The sequence below is a fragment of the Notolepis coatsorum genome (genome assembly GCF_963971535.1).
Source record: "Notolepis coatsorum genome assembly, chromosome: 14".
Classification (NCBI taxonomy): domain Eukaryota; kingdom Metazoa; phylum Chordata; class Actinopteri; order Aulopiformes; family Paralepididae; genus Notolepis; species Notolepis coatsorum.
In genome coordinates, this window is record NC_140178.1 from 76983714 (window position 1) to 76992290 (window position 8577).

Sequence of the window (8577 nt, forward strand, 5' to 3'; positions counted from 1 at the left end):
CGTTTCATCAGGTGGGAAAGTGTTCATCATACTTATATCATGTACTGGATGGCCAGAAGTTAAAGTACAAGAGGTAGTGGTATTAAATATCATATCTAACAATACAGTCAGGGAATTGTACCCCTCAGTTACAATTGGTCCTTCGAGCCGGAGGGTAACTAGTGTAATATTAATATAGTGTTATTAATATCGAAATGGCCTATGATGAACACTCCACGAAACGATCCTCCTAACCTAGAACGCCCGCGGCGCAGACGACAGACACCTCAGTACTTAGAGGCTTACACTGTCAGTCAACTACCTAGCCTTCGACAAACGGTAAACGCGGTAAAAGTAGAAAGTAAAATTATGTCTGACCTTAACGACCAGGTTTCCCCGACCACAGAGGCCCTAGTAGGTCCTAATGTAACTGACCAAGCTCACGGTGGGGACCAGGAAGGAGCTGACATGCCTTTACCCCCCGCCACTACCCAAGAAGTAGTCCCCGACCAGCACCGGGAGGAAGACAACCCTACAGAGAGAGAACTCTGCACGGAAGAAGAGGAGGAGAGCGCCGAGGAAATAGAGCTCCAGGACTCCCCAACGAGTACCCCCAGGAGCGGCTCACGCAGGAGCGGCTCACCTCCACAACCGCCTTCCCCCAGCGAAGCGGAGAGGATGCTACAACAGGCGTTCCTCGTCAGCCTGACAGCCTCTACCGAACGCGATCGACTCCAAGCACAGGCGCTTAGCGAGCGCGAACATTTTACTATTGAAAGAGAACGCCTCCAAGCGCAGCAACGGAGCGAAGAAGAGCGCACACGCCTGGAGATGAGACGCCTTCAGACGGAAGAGAATATGGCAAGAGACCGGGCCGACGCCCAGCGCGCCGCTGCCGGTGCCCAAAGAGACGCAGAGCGCGACAGACTACAAGCGCAACTAATAGAGCAGCTGATCAAAAGGACAACACCCTCTCCCTCCGCCAGGGGTTCAAGGAACTCGTCGAGACAACAGTCAAGGGCAGCGTCTCCTCAACGAGCAAGCAACCCTGAACTTGACCAACAGACCGAGCCTATACCCCCCGCAGACCCCCTTCACAGACCGGTCCAAGCGAGACCCAGCTACAAGGAAGGAGCGGCATACACTGCGGAGAAGCTAAATAAACGATTACAGGATCTGGAAGATCTGATAGAGGAAGAAGAGGGAGAGGAGGAGAACCAAGCCCGACGACAGCACAGTACTCCACCGGACCAGGAGGTCCCATACAGTCCAGGCTATACCCCCGCGGCGCTGCGCTACAGACCCCCGACTCTATTCACGGGTGAGCACGACGCACGACCAGCCCCGAGGAATAGCACCTGGACCAGCGGTGGTACCCTGTCAGTACCAGCCCACAGCGAGGCGCAAGAGGGGACTCGCCCAGGAGGTCTCTCCCCCAACGCTCGCCGATGTATCAGCCATCCACGGCGTCATACAATGCCACACCGTCATTCCCAGACTTCGCCTATGAGAGTCGAGCACAGTACACGGAGCTCCGGATGTGCTTAGAGACAATGATGGTGGATGTCGCTGATGAACGCCACAAGTATGCAATATTACTGAAGCACCTGAAAGTACCGCGAGCGCACAATATAGCGCTAGCCTATGCTACCTCTTCGACCCCATACACAGCGGCCCTTGCAGCGCTGGATCAGAGATATGGACGTATATGGGATTACGTAATCCAAGAGATAAGGCATATTGATCGCCTACCCCCAGCCACAGACAATCGCTCACTAGACGACCTGTCAATCAAAGTGCAGTCCCTGGTAGGGATGCTGGGAGCGCAACGGGAGAAGGGCATGCATGAGCTATACGCCAACTCTAACGTCGAGAGGATTTTGGAGAAGCTGCCACCCGCAAGACAGGAGCGCTTCAGGCGGCAGAGAGATTACCGGGATCCCAACGGCCCCGAGCCATCCCTCCTTGATCTAGCCGACTTCCTGGCGAGAGAAGTCAGCAGCTTACGACTAGATACATTCGGGCGGAGCACGCCAAGCTCCAGAGAGGGACCCAGGAGAATAAATTATGGAAGAAGATCGGTGACTGTCATGCACCAATCAGAGTCAGTACCGAGCAGTAAGAGTCACAGCACCCCCTCGAGAAAAGAGAAGTGGAAGATAGCGTGTCCCTACTGTGAGAAAGAACACTGGCTGTCACAATGTGACCTATTCACAAAGATGAATGCAGAAGAAGTGAGTCAATGGATAAAGTCCAACCGGCGCTGTTATCGATGTGCGCGGCCCCACATGGCAGCCGAATGCCGCCTAAAGAAAAGGTGCAGCCGGTGCGATGGAGCCCATCTAGATATACTACACGAAAGTAACGGAAGACGGCCTATACCTGCACCACGGAGCGGCACCAAGGCAAGTGTCATGTACATTGACCCCGCCAGCAGCAGCGGCGCCCAAGTGCTCTTAAAGGTAGTCCGTGTGACATTGAGCTACCAAGATAAAGTCATGGACACTTACGCCGTCCTTGATGACGGGTCAGAGAAGACCCTTCTGCTCGCGTCCGCTGCGGCCCAGTTGGGACTGCGGGGGAGCAAGAACGAAATGACGATTCGGACAATAAGAAGAGATTTAAAGACGATAAAGGGCGAGAATGTCTCCTTCACCATCGCAGCAAACGGGCAGCCAGAGCGACGGTACAAGATCACAAATGCTTTCACCAGCCAAGAAATAGGACTATCGCAGTACACCTACCCTGTCACCAAGTTGATGGATAAATATGTGCACCTGCGCCAATTACCTATCCCGCTCATAGACGGCGCTACCCCGACCCTGCTGATAGGCTCCGACCATGCAGAACTCATAGTCCCGATTGACCGGGTCCATACAGGCCCCCGAGGCTGTCCTGCAGCAGTCGAGACCCGCCTAGGGTGGACCCTACAAGGCCCCCTCGCTAAATCTCTCAACCGAACAGCAGCCACTAGCTGCTTCCACTCCAGAACGACAGAAGAAGACACCACTCTCCTGCAGCATGTCGAGAGGCTATGGACCCTAGAGACAATGCCCTTTAAGAACGAAAAGAAAGATATTCGCTCTAAAGAAGACATTTACGCCATCAACCTACTCGAGCAGGGGACAAAGAGAGTCACAGTCGGCGGAGTGATGAGATACGCAACTCCACTCCTGAGGCGAGAGGGAATGCCCACCTTTCACGCAAAGAAAGACGCCACGGAGCGCTATCTATTGAACACGGAGCGGCGCCTAGCCAAAGACCCCGCTCAAGAGAGTGTGTACCGCGCCGAGATTGAGAAGCTAATCACAGCGGGACACGTAACAAAGATTGACATTAAAGAGGCCGATCAGACGACCGAATCATGGTACGTGCCGCATCACAAGGTCCATCACAACGGCAAGGATCGCATTGTGTTTAACTGCAGCTACCAGATCGGATCCCAAAATCTGAATAAAGAGCTCTTGCCCGGCCCCACACTCGGCCCCTCCCTACTAGGCGTGCTACTGCGCTTCCACCAGGACAAGGTGGCTATCAGCGGGGATATCAAAGGGATGTTCTTGCAGGTGAGACTAGTAGAGGAGGACAAGCCTCTGCTACGGTTCCTATGGAGAGAGAGGATCGGAGATGAGAACCCATCCATCTACCAGTGGGAAGTACTCCCCTTCGGAACCACATGCAGCCCGTGCTGTGCTACATTTGCACTACAGAAACACGTCACAGAGGACCCAGCAGCAGATGAAGAGGTCCAACACAGTGTGAAGAACAGTTTCTACGTGGACAACTGTTTACAAAGCGTTTCGACTCAAGAAGAAGCCGAGGCTCTCCTAATCAAGTTACGCGCCTCCCTGATCAAACGCGGCTTTGATCTCAGGCAGTGGGCCAGCAGTGACCCGCACGTATTACGCAGCCTCTCCTCCGCGGACAAGGCTGCCAGCAGCGAGACCTGGATGGCGACAATCCCGGGAGAAGCCCAAGAAATGACACTAGGACTAGTCTGGCGCTTCAAAACAGACTCGCTCCACTATAGACACAAACCCTTGGCTCCAGAGCAGGGAAGGTCAACGGCGATACCGACCACCAGACGGAGTGTGTACAGAACACTCGCCAGACAATATGACCCGTTGGGATGTATTCTACCTTACACCACCAGGGCAAAGATGATTGTACGAGCACTATGGGACAAGGACCAGGGCTGGGACGACCCAATACCCGCACACCTTGCCTCAACATGGAGAGAGTGGGAGACGGAACTCCGCTCACTCCCAGGCGTCAATATACGCCGCAGCTACTTCCCATCCACAGTGAGGCCAGAGACATGCGAGATTGAGCTACACGTCTTCAGCGACGCCTCCGAAGTAGCCTACGGATCTGTGGCCTACTTGCGTGCCCAAGAGAAGGGAGGAAAGATACACACTGCTTTCATCCTGGCCCGCTCAAGAATAGCCCCACGTAAGCAACAATCCATCCCACGTCTAGAGCTCTGCGCAGCCCTCGCAGGAGCGCATCTAGCCACGTTAATCCAACGTGAACTCACCATTCCGGTGCACAGAACAATCTTGTGGTCAGATTCCACGACAGTACTCACATGGATCAAGTCTGATTCATGCAGATACAAAGTCTTCGTGGGAGTCAGAGTCACCGAGATTCAAGAGTTAACAGAAGAAGCGAGCTGGCGGTATGTGGACACCAAACACAACCCAGCTGACGTCATCACCCGGGGAATGTCTCTGGATGACCTAACCCGTCGCAACATCTACAGTGACGGACCAGCATTCCTCAAGCTCCCGGAAGGAGATTGGCCTACGCCCACCCCGCGGGAAGCAAGTAACGAGGAGGCTGAGAACAAGAAACCTATGTTCTGTGGACTGAGCACTGTCGCCTCCACAGACCCCAACATAGATGACTGCATTACCCTAGAGAGTGCGCAGCAAAGAACATTCCTTATGGCCTTCCGAAGATTCACATCACGGAAAGGAAAACCGTCTACATTGTTGTCTGATCACGGGACCAACTTCAAAGGCGGAGAAAGAGAGCTGAGAGAGAGCTTCCAAGCTATGGGCCCAGAACTTAAGACCCACCTCGCTCCATCCCAGATTGACTTCCAGTTTAACCCCCCGAACGCACCCCACTTCGGTGGAACCTGGGAACGAGAAGTACGTTCTATAAAGACAGCCCTGTACGCCGTACTTGGAGCCCAGACTGTGGCGGAGGAAGTCCTAATGACAGTCCTCACGGAGATCGAGGGAGTATTGAACTCAAAGCCCCTCGGTTACGTCTCCAGTGATGTAGCAGATGTTGACCCAGTCACCCCCAACACACTCCTAATGGGGCGGCTGGACCCCGCGCTACCCCAGACAATGTACAGGCCTGAAGAAGCGAACGGCCGAAGAATGTGGAGGTACAGCCAAGTACTAGCTGACAAGTTTTGGAGCAGCTTCCTACTTCACTACCTACCGTCTCTACAGACCCGCCAGAAGTGGGTAAAAGAGAGAGACAATTTGACAGAAGGAACAGTCGTCATGATTATTGACCAGTCACTACCCAGAGCTATGTGGCCGGCTGGCCGCGTAAGCAAAGTGATCACCGGTGCCGATGGCAAGGTCCGAGCAGCTGAAGTACTCGTCCAAGGGCGCACTTACACACGTCCCGTGGCGAGGCTCATAGAACTGCCCCGACTCCCAGATACTATCGATGATGACCATGACCCCATGACTTTGTGAGTTGACTGACCCTTACAGCGGACCTTGAGTGGTAGACAGTGCGGTTAATCTGTCTCTGCTTAGCTAATTAGGTGGGACTAATTAGGGGGCGGCTGTTGTGAAGGATCAGATTAAACCGAATATGTATATTTATTTATATATATATATTTAATTGTATTTGTATATCGTTTGATATCCCCTGTATATTCCTTGTACAATATGCACTGAATATCCCTTTAGTCTACTAAACAGCCCATAATAGTTTCATTCTACCATTGGACGAGAACCTGGCGCCAGGTTGCCATACCCCTAGGTCCAAGTTCAATCGTGCCGCCTAACATGTCGTGGCAAGCCCTGGTTCCGCGCAGGAATATGTCGGGTGAAATACGAATGGTACTATTTGTTCATAGCGCATATATATATGGCGCAAGTAAAGTAGAACTTTCTTTTTAGTCCAGTTCTTTACCCTCCAACAGAGTGACAGACGCAAAGCCTCCCCACGACGCACGTGTGGTGTAGTAAGGCCTACTTGGCCCAGAATAGGCATTGAGATATCGTGTAGATTAATAGTTGAATAGTCATAGTTTGGCACTATACCGTCGAGTTGGACGTATTCTATTAAGCTAATAATAGTCTATTTATGTATGGTGCATCGCTCGGTTAGAGTTCTAAAGTTATCAGTACCCCCATCGTTCCTGACGTTATCTGGACGCTTAACCAGGCTGAGCAGACCCCTAGTGGTGCTTGCATCCGAGGAGCTCCGGGCCAAGAGCGACTGGACCTGTATATTGGATTACTCTACCCGGACGACGGCGAGCCTTCCACGGCTTGGATTATGCTTTGGGTGCTTTGATTATTCCATGGATAAAGGCCAACACTGCGGAGTGTTGGAACTACCCCCCGGAGAGGACTCCAGGTGAGACGGCGCTCTACACCAGTGAGGCGCCTCACGTCTCTCCGTTGTGGACCGGCAGCTACCGTCCACAGAGGGTCCAGCTGTATTCGTCTGCGGACCGAGGTTCTGTGGGCACCGTGTTCAAGACTTTGAATTCTCCCAAGACACCGTCGGCCAGATGGGATACCGCCAGCGGCTTCTCTAACCCCCCCCCTCCTACTGTCTTACAACCAGCGGGACCCCCCCCCCCCTTAGTGTATCCAGCTATAATCATTTAAGTACCATCGCTATCGTTTCCTAAATATTCCAGGTTGTATACTTACTCCCTGCGTAACCAGAGATTGGACATTCAATGTTGATTTACCTACGAATACTCATTTGCCATAAAAGTGCATATTTCATATTTCAAATCATAAATGTAATTAAGTGAACGTTGTATATACCTTTTGCTATATTAAACCTTCGATTTGGTACATTTGTGTGGATTCGTTTCATCATACTTATATCATGTACTGGATGGCCAGAAGTTAAAGTACAAGAGGTAGTGGTATTAAGTATCATATCTAACAATACAGTCAGGGAATTGTACCCCTCAGTTACATATCAGTTTTATGCTTGACTGAAGGAGTGTTGTTACTGTCAAAAGTATTGGGAGTAAGCTAGTTGAATTTTAGATTATCTTTATTTTGCTTCTGTAATTGTTTTAACATGATTCAACATAGAAGCTAATCAAGAAGCTATAATCGAACAACAAATCGAAACACTTTGTTATTTTGATTCATATTCATCATTTGATCAGACTCTTGGTATTAAGAGAGCTTGGCAGTGATGTTACATCAGCAGCTACAGGCGAGGGTTTTCCATTCCTGGGCCATTGGGCTTGTGCGGAGGAGGGAGGCCCATCGTCAAACTATTATTTTATTCATTCATTCATTCATTCATTCATTCATTCATCATTCATTCATTCATTCATTCATTCATTCATTCATTCATTCAATGAATGGTGATTTTTAAATGGTATCTATATTCAAGCTTACAGACAAGTAGCTAGACACAACAAGTGAGATCTTTGATTATGACATTATACTGTGACTGACATCACAACATAACATGTTTGAGTTCCATCTGAATAATATAAATATTTATGTATGATATAATAATCCATTATATATAATGGATATAATAATAGGCGGGTGGGGGAAACTGTACAACTGTACAAGCAAAACTGTACATTGGAATATCGACGAAACCATACTTGGTTCTAAGAAGAGGGTCTTGTGTATTCTTGGGTTAGGTCATTTACTGTACATTGGAGGGTGTTGGGTTAGGACATTTACAGGGGCCAGTTTCGAATTGCAGTCTCCCGTAGGTGCTCTTTGAGAGTGGTTTTGAAAGTGGGTAGTGATTCACATTCCTTTACAGCTTTGGGTAGGGCGTTCCACATTGATGTGGCATAATTGCGAAACGTGTTTAGTCCCTTGTTTGAGCCGAATCTGGGTTTAACATGATTTGTGGAGCTCCCTCTGGTGTTGTGGTCGTGGTATTCAGGCACGTGCACACATAGAGCCCAAGGGGTGCTTGAGCACCTGCCCTTTTGAGCCTCATAAAAAAAGTGTCCTTTAAATTTTTTTTTTTTTATTATTATTATTTATTTTTTTACCGTTACGCATATAGACTGCCCTTCCAACTGAAAAATGTCAGGATAGAATCAAAATATTAGGTAAAGAGAGAGAGATGCCCCGTATTCCATTGCAGTTTGCACAGCCTCCTCAGCATGCCTCTCCGCGGACCTATATATTTTATGCATAGCGTGGGTGGTGATGATGATGATGATAGAAACTGCTGTGGCGCATACAGTTGAATGCTGGTATTACACTCATTGAGAGACACGAAGAAGTCAAGTCCGATGGGATTTGGGAATCTCAAATACAAATCGGGATTGGAATAAAAAATGCATTTATATTAAACAATACAGAATATACAATACTTCTTGGGTCTGTA